The sequence below is a fragment of the Miniopterus natalensis genome, chromosome 1 (genome assembly GCF_054644295.1).
Source record: "Miniopterus natalensis isolate mMinNat1 chromosome 1, mMinNat1.hap1, whole genome shotgun sequence".
In the NCBI taxonomy this organism is placed as follows: domain Eukaryota; kingdom Metazoa; phylum Chordata; class Mammalia; order Chiroptera; family Miniopteridae; genus Miniopterus; species Miniopterus natalensis.
Genome location: NC_142081.1, coordinates 3,655,059 through 3,680,525, shown reverse-complemented (window position 1 = coordinate 3,680,525; position 25,467 = coordinate 3,655,059). Strand labels below are relative to the sequence as shown.

The following is a 25,467-nucleotide window of genomic DNA, read 5'->3' as shown; positions in this document are numbered from 1 at the left end:
ACGGGGAAGCCAAGTATAGGATGGATTTCATTTCGTATGTTTCGGATGGTTTTTAAAACAGCTCGAGACCGTGGCACTCATTTTTATAGCTCTTTAAATTTCCATTTCAGGTTTTTCCCTCGAATTCCTTAATTGATGGACATGGACCCTATTTTCTTGAGGAGGAAGGAGCACCTAGGAGATGAAAGTGTGCTGGTCAGTGTTTTAGTTCATTCCGTACATAAAAGGATATTCAAGTTAATGAAAAAGGCCGGCCGTGGACCAATGATGCGAGTGGAATGCATGCTGAAATGTATTTTATGATCAAAGCATTGACGACTTCTGAGGTCCAAGTACAACATGGGACTTAAGTGTTTATTTGTGGGAATGAGACTCTGGGAAGATTTTAGGCATGTTTAAGGCTCAGATCTTAGCCTTTGGTGCTTCATGGATATTAATTTTATTATCATAAGTGAATAAAGGAAAGACTATTAAAAATCAGTGTAGAAAGATGAAAACATTGAGGCATATCAAACGATAGAAATATGTGGGGAGGCAAGAATTATTATTAACTTGAAACCACTGGAGTTCATTTGGCAATGAATGGACCAAGGGCTTACATTCTGGGGAAAGAATGAGAAAGTTGGTGATATATAGTGGCCCGTGTTCTTGCTCTGGGTCAGTCCTAAGTTCGAGTGGTTAATCTAGTTTAGAGAAAAGGAAATAATCACACTCCAAAGTACCTAAGTGACTGAGAAAATGGAACAAAAATGTGTGTCTTTATGGCAAGAATGTCTCAACTCTTTATTATCTGTGTTGCTTCTTCCCAGAGCGAGTGCACTGACCTGCCCTCCTATGTCTGCCGTGGCCAAGAACTGTGCGGTGCGCAGGGACCAACGTGAGTAGTCGCCACGCTCTTGTCTGGGTGCGTGTGGCGTGTGACTAGTTTAAGAACATTAACTATTCTTCAGAAAAGCGCAGTGAACGAAGTTCACCGTGGCCCGCCCGTGGGGTTCATGGGGAACGTGTTCCTGAAGGGATTAGTGCAGCACTGACCTGGAGTAATTAGAGGCAGAGTTGCGGGGAAATTATTCTGTAGACAGTTGTTACGGAGGCTTAGGAGCCTTGTTCTTGGGTTATTGTGATCATGTCAATTAATTTTGTTATTATTTGTCAATTGAAAAGTTAATAGATCAAGAAATGTAGACATGAATGAGGGAAGAGAGGGAAAGTCCTGGGCCAATGATGGACAGCTGGTGGGGCGTGAGTCATGGACAGTGGCTAAGACAAGGATCTTTTTCTTTGACTTGTGACCATGGATTTTTAAAAATATTATTATAAAAATATCAATAGCAGAATAAATAAATAAACCAGTGGGTCAAGATTTAGAGTGTGAAGGAATGTTTATTATTAAACTATATAATAAATAAAATATATATTAATATAAGTTGGAATGTATATTGAATGAACCCAGTATATCATATCTTTACTAAGTATGATATAGACTCTATCTAGATCGTGATAAGCAATAGTTACAATTTTGACATTTGGTTGATAAAGAGAATTATAAGTATATATTATATTATTAATTTAAATAAGTACCCAAATGACTGTGCATGTGAATGGTGGAAACAGTGGATCAATGGAGACAATGTCTCAATCTTTTTATCACCTTCTCTGCTTCGTACTTTTCAGAACAGATGCTGTGATCAAGGTTGTCATTATCTCTGTGTCAAGAAAGAGACTAACGTGAGTAAGGAATGTTCAGAGATCTTGTCGCGTCTTGGGTATGGCCACAGACAACAGGCAGGGGAAGAACTGAGAAGGTGGGGTTTGAGGAGGGGAGGGGGGCGGAAATGGGGGACATCTGTAATCCATTCAACAATAAAACAAAATTTTTAAAATTATTAAATTAATCAAAAAGTTAATTATTGTCCATTAATAAATACAATATTAAACATGTTGGTTAATCGATACTGAAGCATTGAGATCCAGTCTATGGGGGAAGTGATAGCTGACACAGATCGTAGGCATAGCCAAGGATCTCGCTCTTGGGCTCTTTTCTGTGTGAATCGGGTACTTATCAAATATGTGAAGGTTCAGTCGATACAAATATAGACTTGAATGAACCACAAAGGTCCCAGTGGTGGGCCAGTGAGGATGCCTGGTGGCAGATGCGTCAAGGATGATGGGAGTAAGGGTCTGAAACCCTGCGACACAGCACAGCAGGTAATTAGTCCGATCCCTCTTGGAAGTGATGCTATAGACAGACATCAGAAATATGCAAAGGTCATGTTCTTATTTTGAATTTGTAGACTTAGATTTTTTATTATCAATGAATCAATGATAGAATCATTAAGGAAAGATAATATATAAATACAGGAAGAAATGATGCATATTATATATTATTAATAAATATTGAAAATGCTGATGCCCATTTAGAAATAAATTGATAAAGGGTGTTATTTCTTTGGCTAAGGACCACATAGATGTGGATCATTAAGTGAATTTTATTTTTCTGGATCAGTTTTAAATTTGAGTTCTGGATCAGTCTTACATTTCTTAAGCAAAAATACTTAAATATATATATATAATTAAAAATTAATAAATATCTACACACCTGAGTAAACGAAAAGTGGATAGGAAGGACCGGTTTAGATGACTTAATTTTTTTCTCCACTGCTCTGCTCTGCACTCAGAATGGACGCACTCGAGCCGATGGCTGCGCCTTCCCGGGTCGCCATGCCTGCCCGGTGGCCTCTGTGCGTCAGGAGCGTGGGCACCAAGGTGAGTGGTCACCAGAGTTCCGGTGTTGGTTGGGGTGATGTCCTTCAGAGTCGTCGCTCTATGATGAGTGCCAGCCCTGGACCGGTGATGAGAACTGGTGGCGTTTGAGTCGAGGATGATAGATTATCATGTGTCTGAAACTCTGAGGTCCAGCGCAGAGCAGCCGGGCCTTCGCCTCGTTTGGGGAGATGCCGTAGACAGAAATCAGCACCAAGCGAGGATTGTGGTTTTGGTCTCTGTTTATTTATGCATTTTATTGTATTATTATAATTGGAGAAATGGAATAATCAATAAACAAATATATCAAGATGATTGGAGTATTGTCCAATTATAAAAATACATTGTGAGGCAAGGAGTATTCTTAATACATTTGAAATCAGTGAAGTCCAAAGAGAAATAAGTGGTCCGCGAGCGCGACCTCTCTTGGGCTCGCGATGGAATAGTCGTCAATAAGTGCCAGGCCGTGTTCATTTTCTGGGCTGGAGACGAGTTCCAAGGCAATTCCTTAAGAGAAATGGAAAGAAATATACTCCAGATCCACGATCATTCATGGGTCATTCAATCTTTTATCATCGGTTCTGCTCTGTACCCTCAGAATGGACGCATCTGAGCTGATTTCAGCACCTTCCGTGGCCACGCGCTCCCGGTTGTACCCGTGTGTCAGGAACATGGAAAGAAGGTGAGGAATGCTCAGTGTTCTTGCCTTGGATTGAGTGTTGAAAATAATTTTTTGTACTATTAAAAAGTATTAAATATAAGCAAAGAAGCCCAAATATGTCAATGTTAAGTATTACTTATATGAAACAATGTGTGACGAATTCACATGGAACAGTTCAGTTAATGAGAGAGTCTGGCCTCAGCAGAAGTGATTGAACAGATGGGTATTAAGGATTTTTAAGGATTTTACTTGGGATATTTTTCTTCCCGTATGTATATTTTTGTATCAGTGAATTTAACCAATTAAAACTATAGATGATGATATGGAAAAAGAGCCTTTCCTGTGCTGGTGCCAGCCGATGGCATGTAAGCCCTGTGCAGTGAGCACCAGTGTCTGCACCTCTGAGGCCGCACAGAAACGGGTTCATTTCCTGTGGCCAAAATGGTCCTGTGCCGACCCCGGGACGTCCAGGGCCCTGTGCTTGCACTTTGTTTACATTCATTTGTATTCTACAAAGATAATTGAGTCAGTGACTGTACCAATAAACAGATAGCAAAGAAACAGAGATGATGGTGTAAAGCGTTTTCCAATTACAAAAACATGTGGTCTGGGGGGAAATGCTATTCATATATATTCCGAACTCTGGAGACGGGTGAAAATAAACGGTACAAGGATGCCGCTTGTTTATGCTAAAAATGACAGACAGCCATGAGCGACAAGCAGTGTTCATATTTCCCCAGTGGCCCTATTGATACTGTTCAGTCTCTCAAGAGACAGTAAAACAAACACGATCACAAATTACTAAAGATCTCAGCGCCTGACTGGCCCACGGCGGAAGTCGTGGAGAGGATATTGTGACCCTTTCTTGGGGTCCCTTGTGCCTTGAACCCCCCAGGGTGGGTTCGCCCGCCTCTCCCCTGGGCAGAGCCCCGGGACAGCACCTGTGCCAGGGCACTGGGGCCACTGTGAGCAACACCCCGCGTTCTTTTTGGTTTAACTGGTTTGTTTGTTTTTTAAAGATTTTCACTGTGGTAAAAAGTGCGCATATGATCAAAGAGAATGAGGCATGTCCCTGTTAAACATCAGAGGGACCGGCACAGGGAACCCCGCGCTCGGGTAGGAGAGGGAGCTGGTGTCCGTGGAAGTGATCGCACGGGGGGTCTTAGAAAGAGTCAACAATCTTTTTTGGGGGGATTTATGTGTATTTCTTTTTAACGAATTAAGCAATGAACAACTGTAGATGGTAACAGAGAAGGGAGGTCGCCCCGGACCCACGGCGACCGCGGGCCGCGGGGCGTGGGAGCCGAACGGGCCCCGGCGCTCTGCGTCCCCCTTGGTGACGGGCCGTGGACACACGTCAGCAACACAGAAGGGTCTTGTTCTCGGGCTGTGAGTTCATGCATTTCAAAAATATAATTATTAAAGATTTAATGGCAGAACAAATAGACGAATGTCTAAGTGAATAAAGACGAGCAGGGCGAGTCTTCGTTCATGAATGAAGCATGTAATAATGAAAATGAATATGGACATGAGGGCGCGGTGCGCTGGTGCCGGGGCCACACCCACAGGCAGTCACTGTGGCTCAGTCCGGCGCTAGCTGGACGTTTATTGTACCAAGATCGAAATAAATAAATAACCCCCAAATTAATAAAGGCTCAGATGAGTCTGTAACTGAACCCTGGACCATATGGCACAATGGAGCAAATGTCTCAATCTTTTTTTGTTTTTAATATCCTGTAGTTGAATTTTAAATATATATTCTGATTATTTATGTCCTATCTGGATAATCTGTTGTTTTCCATTTTCGTGATGACCGGCATATTTGATGCAGTATTTCTGTTTTTCTAACTTAACTTTCCTGCTTTCTCTTCATTGGCTTTTTCTGTTTGTTACCCTTCCTTTTTGATTTACTTTGGATGAGTTTCGTTTGTCTCCTAATTGAACTGTTTTGTTCCCTAATGTGATATATATTCATTCTCGTCATATGCCTGTAGGGATAATCTTTAAATTTTAATGAATATATTTGCATTACATTATAAAGTTAATGCCTCGTATTGTGCTGTGCGCTTGTACTTTTCAGAATGAATGCATCCGGCTGATCCCTGCATCTGCTGGGACGGAGGTCATGTTACCTGTCGGGCAGCAGAGACTGAGCTCAGTAATAGGCAAGGATCTTACTTGGGTTTGGGTGATTTTCTTTTATAAAAGAAAAAGCATTCACGGTATTATTATAAAGTAATGTATATAATTAAAAAGTTAATGTGGATCAGTGAGGAATATAATATGAAATATTATGTTGATTAATTGTCAATGTGCAACACTGACGTCAATTAGTGAAACATATAATCTGTGTGGCTCCAAAGTGAGTCAGGGGTCTTTTTCTTGTGATTTTATGGGTCATGTATTTATTTTATTGTCAATGAATTCGTGATTTAATCATTACAACTACAGGAATAAGTAAAGAAAAGGAGACCCAAAAATGGGCCACTAGTGATGACTTGTCACCTATGAGTTACTACGTTGAGTACTAGTGCCTGTGTCTTGAATACAGAAGAAACAGAATTTCGGTTTCTCTTCTGTTGTAAACGACCCCCTAGGTTGATGCTGGGAGTATACAAAGATCATGTTCTTATTTTGAGTACTCGGATTTAGATTTATTGTTATTAACAAATCAGTAATCAAAGCATTAAGAATGTAATTAACAGCTAAAGAGAAGAGAGTGAAACATTGTCCATCTAGGAACGTATGTCCTGAGGCAAGAAATATATGTTGAGTTACATTAAAAATTATTGTGTAATCAATGGATGAAGCATTGGCCTTTTTTTCAAAGAACCATGTAGACATTGATGAGTAAGACTCAGTACTATTGCTCTGGGTCAGTCTCAAGTTTAAGAATTTCTTTAGTTAAGAGAAAATATATTACATTATGAAGCATTAATGTCTAAAAGAATAAATAAAATGCAGAAAAGAAGCATCAGTAAAGATAAAGTTTGCAATTTTTTATCTTCTGCTCCGCTTTGTACTCCATAGAGTGGATGCACCCTAAAGATTCTCCCATGGTCGCAAGCTCTCCAGTTGCATTCATGTTAGAAGCATGTAGGCCATGTGAGTAATAAGAGTTCTTGTCTTAGCTTCATATTTCAACTGTTTTCACTATAATTTTGAAAACTGTGCAATATAATCAATGAAATTCAAACTTATAGCCCACTGAGAAATATGGGATTAATATGAAGCATTACATTGGTTAATGTACATAGTAAAAATTGAGAATAATGAGAGATATTGACATGAAAATGATTCTAAGTCTACATTAGGGATATCTAGATTCTGTGTGCATTTCTGTGGATAACCATTTTTTAAAATTATAATTACTGATGAATTGATCAATAAATTAGATAACAATGAAGAAAAGAGGTACAATATTAGATCAATGATGACTCCTGGTGGCATCTGAGTCACAGCTGATGAATGCCCTATGTTCCCTGAGGCATTATTTACAATGGACAAAACATGGGAAACAACCCAAGAACCCATCATTAGATGTGAAGATTAAAATGTGATACATATATACAGAGGAATATTACTCAGCCATGAAAAAGCGAAATCTTTCCTTTTGCAGCCTCATGGGTGGATCTAGACAGTATTGTGCTCAGTGAGATCTTTCATTTAGTTAAATTCCTTAATTATCTGAGAAATAAAATGTGGAAATAAAGATTCAGTGGGAATAAAAATTGTGCTTATTTGTTTTTTACCATCAAATGTGCTTTATGCTTCTCAGAATGAACACATGAAGCATTTCCTGGTGGTGGGAGCTCTGACTGCTTACTTGTGAGAGGCGCACAGACCAATGTGAGTACTGGTCAAACCTGTCATTCTGATTTTCAAAAGTTTCGTACAGAACCATAGAAGGCCAACTGCAGCTCAATGATAAATGCTGACTTTTATGAAACATTATATTGATTAATGCATAGATGAATCACACATAATTTTAAAAAAAGACACTGATTTGAGAATGATTCTATTAATGGATTAGGGATGGCAAGGTTTTAAATTTATTATTAGTGAATTAATTAGTCTAGGCAGTCTAGAAATGAATGAAAACACAGGGGCACTTTTGGATCAATGATGACTACTGGTGGCGTATGAGTCCTGCACGGTGAATACGTGTCCAACTCTGAGGTCCAACGGAAATGCATTTTGGCCCATTGTCCTGTCTGAGGCGATTCTGTAGACAGACGTCAGGAACATATGAGGTTTTTATTTTTTTTCGTTCATGTTCATGCATTTTCCTTCTATTTTTATAATTGGATCAATAAGATCAATAAACCTATAAATAAATAAAGTTGAAGGTGCTTAAATATTGTCCAATTATAAAAATATGTGGTGAGGCAAGGAATAGTATTTATGTGCATTTGAAACACTGACATGTGTAAGGGAATATGGGATTCAAAGCGTTTAATTGATGAAGGGTGATATAGATATTGATACGTAATAGTGTTCTCTCTCAGTGGCTAGATTTTATTTTGTTTACTTGTAGAAAATAAAATATACATTATCCTAATTGACTAAACGAGAGGCGCAATGCAAGGACCGTGTGCATCATCTCAATCTTTTCTATCCCTTGCTCTGTCTTGCACTCCATAGAAGGACGGCTTTTGAGCTGATGGAACCACCTTCCCTGTCCATAAGCCCTTTGGTGGCATCTATGTGATAAAAGCAAGGCGGCCAACGTGAGTGACAGTCAAATTCCTTTTCTTGGTTTTCTGTTTTTTTAAAGTGGCTTTCACTGCATTTTTAAATAGTGGGAAATACAATCAATGGTCACGAAATTTTTAAAATAGTAAAATTTGGTTCATATGAAGCATTATGTTAGTTTATCTGTATAGGAAGTATTGAGGTCAGTTAAACAAACATATATATTTGTTAGTGAGAAGTAATTCTATAGACTAACTTTAAAGATATTCAGGATCCTATAGAGAGAGGTTAGGTGTATAAAGGATCATGTTCTGGGTCTTTGTGTACATGAATATTTATAAACCCTATGGGAAGTAGCAAGATAAATAAACATAGTGAATACATATGAATAGAGTGAAGTGCTATTCTTTGTTAAAATATATTATAAAGAGTAGGATACTATACAGTGAAAGAGACAATAACCCAGTTATGTGTATATGTCTTTGGGTCAGAATTAGGCCACGAGATGGAACGGTCAGTGACTGACTGAGCCAGTCACAACTTAGATGTTTCGTTTATTAGGAGAAAAATAATGAAATATTCATCAAAATGATAAATGCTTAAATGATTTTGCAAATGAATGGTTTAATATATGGACCAATGCGGAGATTACCTCCATGCATTTGTCACCTGTCTGCTTGGCACTCTCGAGAAGGTGCGCTCCGGCCGAGCTCAGCTGCCACCTTGCCGGGATTGCCCTGCCGCCCCTGTGCCTGGAGAGACCAGGTGGGTAAGTGTCGAAGCGGTCATCTTGGAATGCAAGGGTCATTTGTTTAAAGGCATTGACTCTATTATTAAAAATATTAAATAATCAAAATATCAAGCCTGCCCAACAATAGATATGATATGAAGCCGTTATGTTGATTCATTGATAATGTGTAGGATTGAGGACTATTAAATACAGAGCTATCATGTATTTGGAAAATGATTTCGTAAACTGATGTTAGAAATATTCAAGGATCTTGTTCTTGTTTTTATTAGGTAATACTTTTAAGTTTATTTTTCATTGAGATACAGTTGACATCTAACATTTTATTAGTTTCAGGTGTACACCATTCAATACATGTACAGTTTGCGTAGTAATCACCACAAGTAAGTCTGGTTAAGATCAGTTACCAGATATAGTTACAGAACATTTTTTTTGGTGAAGAGAGCTTTTAGGATTTACTCTCTTACCAACTTTCCTTTGTTCAGATAAAAATTATACAATAAAATTGATAGGTGCCTAAATACTGACTAAAGGAAACGCAGAAAGCAAGCATTGTCGGCAGGTTTCCTCCCACCGGCCCTTCTCTCTCCTCTGCAGAGCGGCCACACTCCAGGCGCCTCGTAGCCTTTCCCGGTCGCAGCCCTGCGGCGCCGTCGGGGGTCGGAGCTCAAGGACTAATGTGAGTTCTAGTTGAAGCTGTTTTCTTGCTTTCAGTGGGGTGCTCTTTTCTGGATCAATGATGGTAACTGCCAGAGTATGAGTCTTGGATGATGAATAATATATGAACTCTGAGGTCCAACCCAGAAGAAATGGGGTCTTTCTCTGTATACATTTTTATTCTTAATTATAATTGGACTAATGATTTATCAACAAGGAAATATATAAAAAATAGCAATGAGTAGTAGTTGTATTGTCCAATTTAAAACATATGTGGGGACGCAATAAATTCTATTAATATAATTGAAAACAGTGAAATCCAAAGCGAAACAAATGGCACATGACTGGCCGCTCTTTGGCTAAGGGTGCAGTAGACTCGGTTAATTATAGACAATGTTAATGTTCTCGGTCCGTGCGAAGTTCTGAGTAGTTTTCCTCAAAGACAATTACATAAATATACTCCAAATAATGAATCCTAAACGACTGAATCCATGATAGATTTAATGTCAGGGTCTGTGGAAGGAAGTCTGAACCTCTTTGTCACCCTCTCTGCCTGGCACTCTTGAGAACAGGTGCTCCAGCTGTTTGCAGCCCTGTCCTGGCCACGTTTGCTCTGTTGCCTCCACGTTAGGCGAGAGACCAAGGTGAGTATTAATCTGATACTTTGTCTCTGTTTTGGGGTAATTTAAGGGTATCATTCATAGAATTATTAAAATTTAGTAATAGCAGCATCCTTTACAACAGCTATGATTTGGAAACAGCCCAAGCGCTCATTACTAGATGAGTGGATAAAAAACTGTGGTATATCTACACAATGGAATACTATGCAGCTGTAAAAAAGAAGGATCGATAACCCTTTGAGACAGCATGGGTGGAGCTAGAGATTATTACGCTAAGCAAAATAAACCAGTAAGAGAAAGACAAATATCACATGATCTTACTTATATGTGGAATCTAATGAACAAAATAAACTGAAAAAGAAAATAGGTCCAGAGACATGGAAGCATGGAACAGACTTACAGATCTCAGAGGGAAGGGTGATGAGAGTGTGGGAAGAGGTTAACCAGAGAACTTACATGCATATATGTATAGGCCTATGGACACGGACAATAGTGAAGTCCCAGGGTGGGTCAGGAGCTGGGTGGAGGGGTCAAAGGAGAGAAAATGGGGGACATCTGTAATATGTTCAATAGCAAAAAGTTAATAAATATAATCAAGAAGTTATTTATTGCCCCATGATAAATATGCTATAAAACTTTATGTTGATTAATTAATAAAATGTAACTGTTTGATTAGTTAGAAAGATTGAATCTCTGTTGGCAGTTACTCTGCAGACAATAGTTGGGGATATTCAGAGTGGTTGGTTCTTCAGTTTTTATCATGTATTTATTTTATTATTATCAGTGAATTAACAATTTAGTCAACCCAGATATAGAAATTAATTAAGTAAATGTTCACTTCTATGGACCAACTATAATGATGTGGCAGATGAGTTATGGACATTGAATAGTACCTGGAATTCTGAGGTGCCACTCAATGCATGATCTATTCGCTTTGTGCATTTGGTCTTCTGAACAAGTATTAGGAGTGCACCAAGACCAGGTTTTTACTTAGATTTATTATTATAGCTGGGTCAATGATAGGACCATTGGCAATATATAAATAACAGATTAGTAGAAAATTTGAAGTGTTGTCAACTATGAGCACATGTAGAGAGGCAAGAAATCATAATAAAAATTACAAACACTGAGGCCCATTAAGAAATAAATGGGTCAAGGGTGTTACCTACTTGGCCAGCAATCATTTAGATATGAATAATTAAATTTTAATTTCATTTTTCTGCATCAGTCTTAAGTTTGAGGTTTTTGTTTTGTTAAAAGAAATATCTACCTTATATGTATAATTTTTTACTTAAGAAATTTTTGTTAAATGTTTTGGGTTGCCATTGGTTTTTAAAATTATATCGATTTCAAGTGTTCAGTTCTATGGTAAATCATCTGTATGTTGCATTATTTGCCCACCACCCACAGTCAAATCTCCTTGAATGACTGAGTATATGAAATGTGGAGAGGAAGAATCAGTGGGGTGGGGTCTACAGGGTTTGCTTACTTATTTATCAGTCATTGACTGTGCTCTGTGCCTCTCGCTGTGGTGCAGGTGAGCTGGCGGTGGTTGATCTGCGCCGCTGAGCTGTACGACCACGTGCCTGTGTGAGGAGCACACGGAGCCATGTGAGTAATGGCCATGGTTCCTGTCTTGATTGTTGTGATTATTTTTTCCAGAATATTCAGTGCAGCATTCAGATGTTTTATATAGGATTATAAAGGCCAATTGTAGCTCAGTGAGAAATATTGGATTTTATGAAACATAGTGATCAATGTATAAATGCAAAACAGCGTACTTTTTAAAAGATATGTTAGATCCTATTTACAGGTTAGGGATACCATGACTCTTTTTGGTTTTTTTTGGGGGGGAATAATTAGGGTTTTAAAATTATTATGAATGAGTTATGAATTAGTCAATAAACAATGTAGACCTGAATGAAAAAAGCTGGGGCAGTATTGGTTGTGTGGTGACCGCGGGCGGCCAGTGAGACCTGCGCGATGCCTGTATGTTGAACTGTGGGCCCCACACGAGAGAAATGTAGCCCATTCCCATCGTCTGAGGGCTCCCATACACAGGTGTCCCGAGTATATGAGCATCTTGTTTTTGATTAAGGGGCTCAGTGGTTCAAGGTCGTTATTCTTTGAGCAAGGATGATTCAGATGTTCATACATAGTAGTAAATGTCCATGTTTTTCGGGGGTCAGATCAATATTGTTCATTTACTCATGAGAAATTACAATACACGTTGTTCTAATACGTTGGAGACATAAGTGGCTGCCTCAGTGAAAGGGAAACGCGATGACCGATGTCATGATGTCTCAGCCTTTTCTCTGTTATGTGCTCCGCCCCGTGCTTTCCGAGTGGTCACAGCGGGGCGATTTCTGCGCATTCTGTGGTCAGGAGCCCCACGGCCGCCCCTGTGTACCAGGACCATGGGCCCCAACGTGAGTAAGAGTCAAACTTCTTTTCTTGGCATTGTGTTTTTGTTTAAAAAGATTTTCACTGAATTATTAAAGATGTGATATAAAATAAACAAATTATAACCGTGCCCTGTGAAGCAGTATGTTAATTAATCTTTTTAGAAAACTTTGAAGTTAATGAAGGGAAGATTTATAGGCAGTAGGAAGTAATTCTATAGACAAATGTTAGTGATATTTTAGGATTTTCTTTCACTTTTTGTGACCTTTATGCATTTATTTGGTTATTCTTAGTTTTTTGATAAGTTAATAAATCATGTAAACATTAATGACTATAAGGAGGACCTAACCTGCACCAGTGAGGGTGACTGGTCAAGTACAAGTCTTGGGTGAGGAATACTGTCGGACTGAAACTGAGGCCCAACGCGGCCATAAATCTATTAATCGCTTCCACCAAGAGATGTCTACAATAGACTATGGTCACATTCTTGCGTGAATTTCATAGAAGTAGATTTGTTATCACATAATGATGGGACCATTCAACAAATATATATAATAATTTAAAATAAGAGGGTGAAGCGTTACTTGATCTTCAGAGTGTGGGGCGATGCCTCGTAAGAGATAAATGGGTACAAGCCTCACCTCTTTAACTGAGTCCATAAATCCTCTGATAAGGAGAGCCCATTTTATTCTTGGTCTTGAAGATTGATGTTTTCCTTTTGTAAGATAGATATATATTTACAGAAATATCAATACTAAATTTATGAACTATGGAAAGCAAGCCTCAGTGATGATTGCCTCTCTCTCTTTTATCACTTTCCACTCTTTCCTCCTGAGAACGGCCACCCTCGAGCTGATTCAAGCCCCTTCCATGGCCCTGAGCTGGACAGTTGCCTCTGTAGAAGATGACGAAGGTTCATGTGAGTAACAGGAAAAATTCTTCTCTTGGTTTCCATGTTTTTTAAAAAAATAATTATTAGATAGTCCTGAAAGAGGATTAATTAAGGCAACTGCATCTACGTGATTAGCATGGGATTTATGAAACATTACATTGATTAGTCCAGTGAAAAACTGAGGATAATTAACGAAAGTGATACATTGATGTTAGAATAATCTGGATCGAATAGGGATTTAAAGGTTCCTCTAGGGTTTTTATGTATCAGTGTTTAGAAATTATTAGTAGTAAATTAATGATTTAATCAATGAACCTATAGAAGTGACCGAGGAAAAAGCGATACGAGATCGATGAGGAGCGCGGGTGGCGTCCGACCCGGTGCGATGACTGTGTTGATCTCTGAGGTCCAGCAGAAGGACATTTAGGCCCTTCCTGTTGATTTGAGGGAATATAGACAGATGTCAGGAGTGTACGAGGATCTTGGTTTTGACCCGAGTCTTCATACATTTTCATTCTATTATTCTAGTTGGATAATCGCGAGAATCTATAAATTTACAAATAAGTAAAGGTCGGTGTAGCCAAGCCTCGCCCAATTATAAAAATATGTGATTAGGCAAGAAATGCTATTGATATGTTATGAAAACCCTCAAGTTCAATTTGAAATAGGGGGCGAGTCGTGCCCCGCGGGAACCGCGGGCCTGCCCCCGAGCGCGGCGCAGCGAGGCCCACGGCGCGGGGGCTCCGCTCCTCCCCGCGCTCTGCTTCGGGCGTCCCAGGACCGACGCACTGGCCTCGCTGCGGGACTGACCCCCCTCGGCCTGAGCCGGGAGCTGGCCCGCGTGAGGAACCATGATCGTTCGCATCCCGGTTCTGCTGGTGTTTGTAAGGGAGTCACTGTATTAATAAAAAGTTTTTAATACAATCAAAGCGGGGGAGCCGCATCCTAGTAACAATTACGGGATTGATCGGAAGCACTCTATCGATTCAAACGCAGAGAAAACTGCGGATCATGACAGATAGTGGCGTAGGAATGGTGCTTGGTGCATGTTCGGGATGTTAAGGTCTCACTGAGCTTTTGGGACTCATAGAGTTTTACATTTTAAATTCGAGAATTAATGAATTAATCCATAAGCCATGTAGAAACAAAGACAAAGTGTCCTTCCGGCCAGAGTCTGAGTCTCGGATGCTAAATAATGTGTGAACTCTGGGGTCTTCCTCTGTGTGCATTTTCATTTGTTATTATAATTGAATTTGATTTATTAATTAAGAAATATATAGAAATAAATGGTAGTTGTGGTGTCCAATTGAAAACACATGCGGGGAGGCAATAAATTCTATTCATATAACTTGAAAATAATGCCGTCCTAGGAGAAATCAATGGTGCCTGACTGTGCCCCTTGTTTGGCTACAGGTGACATAGGCGGGGCAGATGGTAATGTTTATATTCTGGGGCAGTGGAAAGCTCACAGTGGTTTTTTTCCATAAAATACATTGAGATGAATATTTTCCAGTAAAACTGCCTCGAGGTAAGCGAGGGGTGACGGGGGAAGTCTCTGCTTTGTCGGCTGCTCTGCTCTCTGCCCCACAGGATGGACACCATCCCCCTACCGGCGGCACGGAGACCGACGTGAGTCATAGTCAAAGGTCCTGTCTGGGTTTCAGTGATTGTTTTTCAGTGTTTTGAGTATATGTCTTAAAAAGTGCCATATAGAATCAATGAAGTCCACCGGTAGTCCATTGGTCAATATTGAATTAATATGAAATAGTATATTGATTAATGTGCAAATGAAATTTGGGGTTATTAATGAAGGAGATATATTATGTGAAGATTATTCTAGATACATAATAAGGACCTTGGGTTTCTGAATCATTAAGTTTCAAAATTATTAATAAAATTGAAAAGACATTTATTAAGTAACAAATGTAGTGGGGTATTTCCTCTTTGGTTAAGAATCCGAGACATGAATTAGTATGACTTTATTGTATTGTTCTGGGTCAGTCTCATGTTAGAATGAATAGAGATACTTTAATATAACAGAAGAAAGGTCCACCTCCTGAGTCTATGAAATGAGGTCAGCAAGGCTCAGCGTCCCCTGGCCTCTCAGTGTCATCGCGTGCCCCGCCCTGTCCTTCTACCCTGGCGCAGCCGGGCTGCTCCTGCCTCGTCCCTGGTCACCAGCTCTCTGGTCGCCTCTAGGTAACAAGAGGAGGAGATTAATGTGAGTAATTGCCAAAGTTTTATTTTTCTTGGTTAATTGTGGGCTTTTTTAAAGGCAGTTCACTACAGTATTAAAAATATAAAATATAATTAAAGAAGGAATGCATGTCGGTGATCAGTTCGGGCTCTGTGAACCCTGATTTTGACCAATGCACGTACGGAAAGGCGGGTAATTCACCCAGGAGCTCCACCAGGGTGAGCGTTCACATGTGTGCAGGTTAGGGGCATAAAAACTCACCTTGGCTTTCAATGAGTCGTAGTGTTTAGATGTTATTAGTGGATTAATGATCTAATCAATAAACAATTAAAAAGCGGGAAAACGGGATCAGTGATGACTGCTGGTGGCCTTTAGTCACATAGCTACGTGTCTGTAACCCTGAGGTCCATCGCAAAAGGAATCCTGTCCACTCCAGTTGTTTGAAGGGACCCTAAAGACACATGTCAGGAATATATGCAGATGTTCTTTTTGACCTCCATGTTCCTACATTTCCATTTTATTTATTATAATTGGATGAGAGACTCTATAAGCAAATATATGAGTAAAAATGAATGTTGTGAAGTCTTGTCCAATTTTAAGAGTATGAGATTATGGGAGACACCCTGCTGATGTGGGATGAAAACCCTGAAGTGTAACGAGAAGGAAATGGCATGTGACTGTAGCCTGTATGGCGAAGGGTGACATGGACAGTGTGTGTCACAGACAGTATTCAGATCCCGGGTCAGTGGCTAGATCAACGCTGTTCGTTGTCTTAGGAGGAAGAGGTATTGATACCCACGTAGCGACTTGCCCCCTGCCTGGCGAAATCAGAGGTGAGAAGCCACAGTCCGTGGGGAGAAGGTCTCACTTCTTTGTCACCTGCTCTGCCTGTTACCCCTCAGGGTGGACAGATTCGGCCCGTTCTCCGAGTTCTCCCTTGACCGTGCGCCCTACGATTGCACCTTGTTTCAGGAGCCTGGAGACCAGCGTGAGTGACAATGAAGTTCTTGTCTTTTCTGGAATTTTCCGTGAATAATTACAGTGTTAATATAAAGTGTTATTTTGGTCAATGCATATAAAAACTGAGAATAATTAGTGACGGAGATATTTTGTTGTGAGAATGATTTCAGTTGCATTCTAAGATTATCGAGGCCTTGTTGGGGTTTTTTGAAGAGTACGGCCTTTAAATTATAATTAGTGCATTAATGAATTAATCAATAGACAAGGTAGAAGTGAAGGAAGACCAGGGGTTGTACTGGATCAATGATGATTCCTGCCGGCGTATGAGTCACGGATGGTGAATACTACGTGCCTGAAACGCTGAGGTCCAGCGCAGGAGACGCGGGCCTGGCCCTTCTCACAAAGCGCGTCTGACTGTACGTCCTGTGCTGTGCTCTCTACTCCTCAGAACGGACGCTCCTGAGCGGATTCCAGCCCCTTCAGTGTCCTGAGCGCTCCCGTTGCGTCTGTGTTGTAGGAGCATGAGACCCATGTGAGTAATAATGATATTTTAGCTTGAGTGCCTTGTTTTAGCTTACTCATTGTATTATTAAAAATATTCAATGTAATTAAATATATGTGCATCCCTATGTTCATAGCAGTGTTATTTATAATAGTTAAGATCTGGAAACAGCCCAAGTAGTAGAGTGGATAAAAAAGCCTTGGTATATCTACACAATGGAATACTATACAGCAGTGAAAAATAAGATTCCCTTACCCTTTGGGACAGTATGGAGAGACCTGGAGGTTATTATGCTGAATGAAATAAGCCAGACAGAGAAAGACAAGTCTCACATGATCTCACTCATATGTAGAATCTAAGGAACTAAATAAACTGACACTACAAATCGATCCAGAGACATGGAAGCATGCAACTGAAGTGATATAAAACACAAAAATATTGGATATTTAAAGAAAGCGATATATTGATGTGAAAATAATTCTCTTGTGATGAAATTTTGTCCAATAATAAAATATGTGGTTAGGTAAAAAACACACAACGTATATAAAACAAATATCTCTTAGGAGATTATGTATGAAAGTGTTATGCTTTGACTAAGAATGATGTAGTTATCGATACTTAACAGTCAATATTCAGGGGCAAGATCCATACTCGATTACTTAAGAGAAAATAAAATATTAAATTACCTCCATTCATTGCTGAATGACTAAAGGGCTGACTAAAAGGGGGGTGAAATTCCAGGATCCCTGACATAGTATCTCACCTTTCTGCATTCTCTGCTCTCCCCTGTGCCCCTTAGCCTCGCGGCGCGGCTGATGCGATTACGGCGGCGGCTCTGTGGCTGCGGCGATGCGTTAAGAGCACGGAGACCAATGTGAGTCACAAAGTCCTTGTCTTGGTTTTGAAGTTTTTTAAAAGGTTTTTGCTGCATTTTTAAAGAGTCTGAAATATGATCCGTGATTGCCAAACATGCTAAAAAGAATATCGGTGCTAATACGAAGTATTATGTTAATTAACCCTTGTAGGAAATCTTGAGGTCGTTAATGAAAGATACGTGTTGTTTGTGGACAGTCATTTTATAGTCACCTGTTAGAGGTGCTTAGGAATCTTGCTTCAGGGTTTTGTGACCCCCTGGGCATTAATTTTATTATCCTTAGTGAGTTGATGCATTAATCAATAAAAGCAGGTAGACGTGGCTGAAGATCGTGAGGCTCCGGCCTGGGAGATGACGGTGGCGGGTGGGGCGCGTGGGTCTTGCATCATGAATTCTCCCTGGAGTTCCAATGTCCAACTCCAAAGAAACCCAGTCCTTTCCCCCGTTTGAAATGATCCTATAACGAGAGGTTAGGTGTATAAAAAATCATGTTCTTGGTCTCTGTGTATGTGAATATTTAAAAATATTATTGGAAACAGCAAGATACATAAATCTATAGTGGGAACCACTATAACAATAAGGTGAACCACTATTCAATTAAAAAATACATAATAAAGAAATGTGATAATAGAAAATGGAATGGAGAATATCACGACCCAGCGTATATGTCTTTGAGTAACAATGACAGACAGTGGTAAATAATAGTCAGTTACGAACTGAATTAGTTACAACTTTGACATTTGATTTCTTGAGGGGAAAATAAATAACTATTGCCTTAAAATAATAAATGCCTCAATAAGTATGCGAATGAATGGTGGGAACATGCATCAATGGAGAGAAAGTCTCACTGTTTTTGTCCTGTTTTTGTCTGGTCTTCTCCCTTCCGAATGGACACTGGGCCGGGTTCGGGTCCTGCCGTCTGCGTCCCGGAGGTGGCCATGCCCCTCATGTCTGCGCAGAGCCCAAGGTGAGCAATGGTCCCAGCCGCTGTCTGGGGTGGTCATTTGTTTTTACTTTTTTTGAGATAAAAAGTAGCGAGGACCTGAATAGTGAGCAGAGTGGGGCGGCAGGGCCCGGGGCACTGGCCACACTGTCCCCTGCACTGTCCCCATGCCCTTGGCCTCATTTGCGGCGGCCAGCGGGCAAGGTGCGGAACGGTTCCCGCTGTTGTCTTGGTTTCAGTGTTGTTTTAAGATTACTCATTCAAAAGTGCAAAATATATTTCGGAATGCAGTTCTAACTCAGCGGCAACTGTGGGTTATAGTTGACACCCTGTTTAGTCACGTGCACAAGAAACGCTTAGGACAAGGGATGAGAGGAGGGGAGTCCTACGAATAGATTAGAGACATCAAAACTCCTCTTGCATTTTGAGAATGACAGCATTTAAAAGTTATTAGTAGTAAAATAATTACTAATCATTAAACTGTAGAAATCAGCGAGGGAACAGAGGAACAGTATTGGATTGGCGATGACCAGCGATGGCATGTGTGTCACCGTACAGCTGACCCCCCACCCTCTCCTCCCCTCCCCTCTTCCCTCCGGGAACCACCCCAGTGTCGTCTGTTGTCCTTTTGTAAAGAGAAAAATATTTACACGATGAAAATTTCATAAGTGTCTAAATGACTGAATAAATGAAATGCAGGAAGCAAGGCCCATAGAAGATAGGATCTCAGTTTTTAAAAAATCCCTCGCTGTTTTGTTCAAAGGGATCTTGTTGACAGATGTGAGGAATACACAAAGGCCTTTTTTTAAAAAAAACTTTGATCTTTGTGTCTTTGCACTTTTGTTTTATAATTATTATCGGATAAGTAAAAGAATTCATAACTAAGTATGTAAATAAATTAATTTAAATGGAGTAAAGCAATGTCTAATTATAGAATTATGGGATCAGGCAGGAAATGCTATTAAGTATGTCGCATACCCTGATAATATTTAGGAAGTGATAGTAAAAGGATGTGTTCCCCTTGCCTGACGATACTATAGACACCGGTAAATAGCACTCGGTGCTCCAAGACTGATGTTTACTCCGGAGAAGATGAAATAAACGTTATCTCTAGTAACTCGTTACCCAAATGACTGAGTAAATGGCAACAGGTTGGGTGCACAGACCTTTGCACACGGTGCCTCTCACTTTTGAAAACCTTTGTTCTGCCCTGTGCTCCACAGCGGGCACACTCGAGCTGATTTAAGTGTCACGATTTCTCTAGTTACTCCATCTGTGCGTTATGAGCATGGAGACATGTATTAGTCACAGTTCTTGTCTTGGTGTCAGTGTTTTTTAAAAGTATTCACTACATCATTTTAAAAGTGTGAAATTAATTCCTGAAAGTCAGCTCTGGCTCGGTCATAAATACAGGGATCCTAGGGAGCATGGCTTTGATTAATCCATAAATGCAGCATGGAAGTCAAGAAATGAAAGAGAGTTGTGGCCACGAATAATGATTCTACAACAAGTTTAGTGCATATATCTTATTCTCACGGTTTGTGCGTTTAGGTGTATATTTTATTATTATTGGTGACCTGATTCATGAATAAAATTCATGTAGACATGAATTTAAAAAATGAAGGCCACCTCTGGATCAGGGAGGTGACCACTGGTGGCCTGTGAGTCATGGTTGGTGGTTGCTCTGTGTCTGGAACCCTGAGGTCCAGCACAGTAGAAATCCAGTCTGTCCCCGTGTTGGGGAAAATCCTAAGATAGGTGTTAGAGATATTTAAAAATCTTGTCTTTCCAATTTGGTGGTTCATGGATTATCATTATGTTATTATAAAAGAATCAATACAAATATCAGATGATTAAAGATGAAGAGAATGAGGCATATTACAGTTATCAAAATATGTGGTAAGAAAGAAATACTATTAATATAATTTAGAATTGATACTAAGGGGACCGAGGCTGTTACCTCATTGGCCAAGGGTCACAGAGCTATTGATCAGTGTCTTGTTCTGGATCAACTGCAAATTCAACATTTGTTTTAAGAGAAAAGTAAGCAAACATTACCATAAATCAATAAATGTTAAATGACTGAGTAACTGAAAGGGCACTCCTGTGAGAGTTTAACATTCTGCCGTGGCCTCCCACTCACGGGTCGTCTTAGGAGCATGATGTCCACTGTGGACGGTACTTGCAGTTCTTGTCTTGGTTTGGGGGCTTTAAGATTGGTCCGTGTGTTATTAAAGAAGTAGACGGTATAATCAAAGAAGATTAACCCTAGCCCATAACGAATGCGGGGTTAATATGAATGATTATGTTGAGGCCGCCTTGTTTGAAACACTGAGGCCAACCCAGGAAACATCCAGTGTCTGTTTGAAATGATTTTGTGAACATTGGGGTATCAGGGCTCTTATTCTGGGTTTTCTGATCCATGTATACATCTTATTCAGCAGTAAATTAATGAGTAAATCAATAGGCAAAGAATAAGTGAGGATCAAGATTCATGCATGTGACCATTGGTAACGACCGTTGGTGTCTGTTGAGGATGAGGCATAGCCTGTGTCCTGATGCCCAAGGTCTGAAACCTAGTCTATTGCTCCTTTGGTTGTGATCCTATAGACAGTGGTAGGAATATTCAGTTTACCCAATCTTGGGCTTTTATGTTTCATGGATAATTATATTATAAGGGAACTGTACATGGAGGGTTTTTCAACAAACAGGAGTAATTGAATAAAAGCCCAGCTACCCCTGGACCAAATACAGCCTGTGTCATGAACGAATGTCAGCTAAATCTCATCTCAGAATGTGTCACATAGAGACAGATACTTCAATTGTCCATGTTCATATTCCGGGATCTCTTTGATCTACTGGTGGTTTATTTTATTACTATATATAAAATTTTTATAAGATTGAAGGTTAAGTGATATTTAAATTAAAGAGGGTCAGTGATAAATTTTGTTATATGACAAGAGCAGTTGTGGCCACTAAATTCCACCTTGAAGTTTCATAGTCTGTTATCGCCCTGGTAATGAGTAGCGACCATTTATGCGTTACTGTTACTCAGTGCAAAGGACGAATCAATAGTGAGTGTATTTCATTTTTTATATCTGTTTTGTATCCCAGAATGGCCTCGCCTTGGCTGCTTCAGTCATTATTTAATGATGAAGATCTTGACTCTTACCTATGTGGCCAAGGAGATCATAGATCAGTGTAAGTAATAAAGTTTTATTTTTGGTTCGGTCATTTTGTTTAGGGAGTATGACTATATTATTTTAAAAGAACAATGGTTTCGTGCAATCTAAAAATCAAATGGGAGAAGGCCACGCATGGACCAATGATAACAATTTGTCTTGACAAGGGTCATCTTTAATTCGCTTTGTAAAGCCAAGGCCCCTTAGAAAGATAACTATTACCTCTTAGATTAAGAAGACTAGAGACACACTCTGGTCTTAGTCAAAGTGCTTGTTCTTGGGTTGGTGTGTTTTCCTTTTATTAAATAAATAAGAAGTGAATATACTAGTTAAATTACAAGGCCCTCTCATGGTCAGTGATGCAGTTTACCAAACAATGGTCTGTTTAACTTGGGTCGACTGTTGTACCATTCTGTGTAAGGAGTCCATAGAGAGATTTAAATACTAATCAAATTGTTTCCACGCGTTTGGAGGTAGATTCCTTGCTGTTGACTTAACTTTTGAAAACAAGTAATTGACCAACATAATAAACAAGGTGGAAAAAAATCTCCTATAAAGAAAATGCAAATGGCCAAGAGTATTCCAATGATAAAATTTGACCAAGAAAGACGTGATCGACCCAATTTTGCTTCCCTGAGATCCACCTAATCAAAAAATGTACTGTTCCCTCTGCGTATAATGAAGATAGAGACACCTCATTGTTGTTAAAACCCTTCATTGTTTTGTTCTGGTGTTTCGGTGGGTTCATGGTCGTTGAGCTGTTATTTGGTAAATCAATCTATGAATAACTAAATTATACTTAGATCATGGCCCAGTGATAAAAACGTGTTTTGAAACAAGGATTATGATAGTTATAGATCTGCACCCCTGACATTTATGACACAAAACACTTATCTTTGTATATCTTTGTGTAGTAGTGTACAGCACGTGGCACTACTCTGCGTGTTGTAGTGAAATAATTTGGCTAGTTTTGCATCTTACATGGATTCCCCCCCCTCCCCCCCGCGCTCCCATCTCAGGCAGGTCACCCTAACGCCCCTCTCGGGCATAAATCTTAGTGACATGGTTTATTTGGAAATGATGGCAGAAGGCCCTTATACCCCTTATTTAAAATTTTTAGCTGAGAGAGCTAAAATAACTGACACTAAGGTATTCATTTCAGTTCAGCAAGTATTGACTGGAATCCCTGGAAGGCTCTGTGTTGGTGAAGGCATTCCTATCTGAACCCCACGTAATTCCAGCTGTCAAGGACCTCTTTGGGGACCAGGTGGGGACCTATTTATATATGTACAACCCATTATAATAGGGCAAGTAGATGGATTTCCCAGAAGCACAGGAGGTGGGCCCTCGGCTTAACCTTAAGTCCCCGACACTTTATGGAAGAGATGACCCCAGAGCCAGTGAAGAGCTCATGAGGGTCTGAGCTCCGTGAAGTCAGGAGCCCCCCCCTCCCCCCCCCTTTGCACGCAGAGCCGGTGCAGTAAACAGTCGTTGATGGAGTAGTTGAATCAATGATGATCGACATAAAGAATGAACGAAGCCCTGAGTTTGTTAAAGAGCCAATGAGCGTGTAACTGAGAGTGAATTAACTGCCCTGGAATGGGTGTGAGCACTCGCGTTACACAGCAAAGGGCGGGGTGAGTCTGTGACCTGGCCCTGGGCCTCCTGCCCTGACTACTCCCTAGCCCCACCCCAGCCTCGCAGCACATTGTCACTACCCCGTCTAGATCTCCAGTCCTGCTGTGTCGTGGCCATTTGTTTTCATGTCATCACTAAACTGATGTGCCCAGAGAGCCAGGAACTGGGTCAGATTTTTCACTGTATCCCCAGTGCCTGCCCAGCCCTGAACCTAGGAGGTGCCAGTAAATTATTAAATGAAAGAGGGAGATAAAAATGCCTGTGTTCTTGTGGAAACAGGATGGCCCTTCTCAGAAAGCCTGGGAACTGTTCCATGAGGAAGCGTGCTGCGTGTCAGATGGTCGGTGGCATCTCCCACACGAGTCCAGAATCCCCCTGGAGTCCGGCTTTCTGCACCCAGTGCCAGGCAGTGAGACAGGATACTGGCAGTCCTCACTGCCCTGGACAGTGGCCCATCCTTGGGCAACGTTGGCTTGGCATGGTGGGATGGGAGCCCTGGGTCTTCCCGAAAGCCGCCCTTGCCTCTGCCAAAATAGGAGATCGAAAATAACTCAGCCTTGTTTTCATGACGCCTGGTTCCAGCTGTGGGGCTTTGGGTTTGATGAGAAGCCCCCCTGGCCCAGCTTAAGCTTAATCCGTTAGATGGGGGAGCTGACGCCCACCTGCGGGGTGGTTGAGAGTTAAGCTTGTCTGACAAGAGCTCGTTACGGGGCCCTCACATGGTGCATGTCCTGTACATAGCACGGAACCTGGAGGACATAAATGCCTCAGAAATTTCCCCGCGAGCTATCATTGATGAATTCAGTTGCATTTTTTAAAAAGCCCCCAAATGGATGTGTTACCCAAATTCACCTGCCCCAGAAGAACAGTGAGTTTAGCTAAGTTATACCAGAATGCCACTGTCAATAGGACAGCCTCCCCCAGACCTTGAAGACAGCAGACCCTCCCTCTCCGTCTCCCCCTCTCTTCCCTCCCACTCTCCCTGTTTCCCTGTCTCCCCCTCCCTCCCTCTCTCCCCCTTGAGTCTCTTGTTGGGTTGCCACCTGCCTTCCATTTGCTCCCCCTGCCCCTCCTCCAGCCTGCTCTCCGGGTAGGTGTTGTGATATTTCTAGAATGCGTGAGGATGAAGCCCATTATCCTTTAAACCCTCTTGTGAGTTCCAGAAGCTCTAAGATGAAGTCCAAACTCCTTGGTTTCCCTCTGAAGTATCTTCATGGTTTGGCCTCGAGCCACACCTCCCACCATGTTCCCCGGCCTCGTGCGCCACCAGCCGCTGCTTCCCCAAGTTTGAGTGAGCCTGTGCCTCTGGGCCTTTGCACAGGCTCATCCCCTAGCAGCCCTGAGCCTAGGAGTCCCCCCCAGTCTCAGAACCCATACACAGTCATGAGCTTGACCTCCATTCAGAAACCTCTCCTGTTGCTTGGTCATGACCTATATGGTATTTACCTTCCCCATCAGACTTGGAGCTCCCTGATTGTGGGTACTCAGTCTTGGGGGCCTTGGATCCCCCGCGTCCATAACCTATGTGTAGTGGCTGATGGATCCCTCAGAATGCTGGTTGGACGGCAGGGAATGAACGCACAGAGGACTGAGGGTGAGCCGCCCGCGGGCACCCCTGGTCCAGAGCAGGGTCCCTGATGCTGGGAACAGCCCTTCTCTACCGAGACGTGTCCTCCCAATCCACCAGCTCTGCTTTGCCTCTGCCTGCGACTCATTAAGAAACATGTAACCT

General features: G+C 41.0%; 3 long non-coding RNA genes, 4 other non-coding genes and 4 pseudogenes across 10 annotated transcripts in view; all 11 read left to right on the top strand.

Annotated features, from left to right (window-relative positions):
* Positions 1-4,259, top strand: part of LOC107536496 (uncharacterized) — a 33,721-nt gene extending 29,462 nt beyond the window's left edge. The window contains exons 10-11 of the long non-coding RNA XR_015714674.1: positions 111-2,766; positions 3,362-4,259. This is a non-coding gene — a long non-coding RNA (uncharacterized LOC107536496). The remainder of the gene's footprint in view (positions 1-110; positions 2,767-3,361) is intronic.
* LOC148093992 (small nucleolar RNA SNORD113/SNORD114 family) lies at positions 2,844-2,919 on the top strand (annotated as a pseudogene).
* A 369-nt stretch (positions 4,260-4,628) lies between the features above and the next one.
* On the top strand, positions 4,629-11,414 carry LOC148093987 (uncharacterized). Of its 2 annotated transcripts, XR_015714673.1 has the most exons (6): positions 4,629-5,589; positions 6,455-6,529; positions 7,203-7,273; positions 8,072-8,154; positions 8,811-9,546; positions 10,097-11,414. It is a non-coding gene; the product is annotated as an uncharacterized LOC148093987 (long non-coding RNA). The 2 variants fall into 2 exon arrangements; XR_015714672.1 differs by having other exon boundaries at positions 4,629-6,529.
* Positions 6,848-6,922, top strand: LOC148093991 (small nucleolar RNA SNORD113/SNORD114 family; annotated as a pseudogene).
* Positions 7,540-7,609, top strand: LOC148093990 (small nucleolar RNA SNORD113/SNORD114 family). Its single transcript, XR_015716463.1, has one exon. It is a non-coding gene; the product is annotated as a small nucleolar RNA SNORD113/SNORD114 family (small nucleolar RNA).
* LOC148093989 (small nucleolar RNA SNORD113/SNORD114 family) lies at positions 9,597-9,666 on the top strand. Its single transcript, XR_015716465.1, has one exon. It is a non-coding gene; the product is annotated as a small nucleolar RNA SNORD113/SNORD114 family (small nucleolar RNA).
* On the top strand, positions 10,988-11,057 carry LOC148093988 (small nucleolar RNA SNORD113/SNORD114 family). Its single transcript, XR_015716472.1, has one exon. It is a non-coding gene; the product is annotated as a small nucleolar RNA SNORD113/SNORD114 family (small nucleolar RNA).
* Positions 11,415-15,980: 4,566 nt separating the features above from the next.
* On the top strand, positions 15,981-16,046 carry LOC148093986 (small nucleolar RNA SNORD113/SNORD114 family). Its single transcript, XR_015716470.1, has one exon. It is a non-coding gene; the product is annotated as a small nucleolar RNA SNORD113/SNORD114 family (small nucleolar RNA).
* A 673-nt stretch (positions 16,047-16,719) lies between these two features.
* Positions 16,720-25,467, top strand: part of LOC148093983 (uncharacterized) — a 28,332-nt gene continuing 19,584 nt past the window's right edge. For 2 of the 3 annotated variants that reach the window (XR_015714670.1, XR_015714669.1), the window contains exons 1-4: positions 16,720-17,128; positions 17,898-18,939; positions 22,030-22,116; positions 23,260-23,364. This is a non-coding gene — a long non-coding RNA (uncharacterized LOC148093983). The remainder of the gene's footprint in view (positions 17,129-17,897; positions 18,940-22,029; positions 22,117-23,259; positions 23,365-25,467) is intronic. The other variant, XR_015714671.1, reaches the window with a different exon arrangement.
* Positions 16,893-16,967, top strand: LOC148093985 (small nucleolar RNA SNORD113/SNORD114 family; annotated as a pseudogene).
* Positions 20,548-20,624, top strand: LOC148093984 (small nucleolar RNA SNORD113/SNORD114 family; annotated as a pseudogene).